Here is a 900-nt window from a genome sequence, read left to right as displayed (position 1 = left end):
AGGAGGAGGAGGTGGCGGAGGAGGAGGATTTGGAGGAGGAGGCGGAGGAGGAGACGGAGGAGGAGGCGGAGGGGGTGGAGGAGAATGTGCAAGGACATTTTCCTGATTATTCTGCAGTGATCATGCTTATGTGCAGACAGAATGAGGCAGAATTTATCATGAACTGAAGAAGAAAGAGGGAGAAGGAGGAGGAGGAGGAGGCGGAGGCGGAGGTGGAGCAGGATGACGAGTAGTTGGAAGACGAGGAGGAGGAGAGAATGTGCAAGGACATTTTCCTATCTAGTCTGGAGAGATCATGCTTATGTGCACACAGAATGAGAAATAATTTGTTATCAAGTAAAGCAGTAGGCGGAGGAGATGGAAGAGGAGGTGGAGTAGAATGTGCAAGACATTTTCCTGATTATTCTGCAGTGATCATGCTTATGTGCAGACAGAATGAGGCATAATTTTTTATGAACTTCAGAGGAGAAAGAGGAGGAGGAGGAGGAGGAGGAGGAGGAGGAGGCGACGGATGAGTAGGAGAATGTGCAAGGACATTTTCCTGAGTATTCTGGAGAGATCATGCTTATATGCAGACAGTGTGACGCATAATACATTATCATTTAAAGAATAAATAATGTGGAAATTAGCAGTCATTTTGAATCAAGCACTCTTGTAAGTTAGGAAGGAAAGGAACTTTTCTTAATTTGATAAATTTTGACACCAAATCAAGAGTAGGTGTCATAATTATTAGTAATAACTTGATTCCATTACAAATAGAAAGAAGCCACGGATGCCTTTTTATTTTTTCACCCAATTTCCCCCACCATCTGTGAGGATTATCCCACAAAAGAAGAGGAAAGAGGAAGAAGAGGAGGAGGAGGACGAGGAGGAGGAGGAGGAGGAGAAGGAAAATAAAGA

This window comes from Carlito syrichta, unplaced genomic scaffold, assembly GCF_000164805.1.
Source record: "Carlito syrichta isolate Samal-C Ts95f unplaced genomic scaffold, Tarsius_syrichta-2.0.1 Scaffold304524, whole genome shotgun sequence".
NCBI lineage: Eukaryota > Metazoa > Chordata > Mammalia > Primates > Tarsiidae > Carlito > Carlito syrichta.
Note: the sequence above shows the minus strand (reverse complement) of the source record.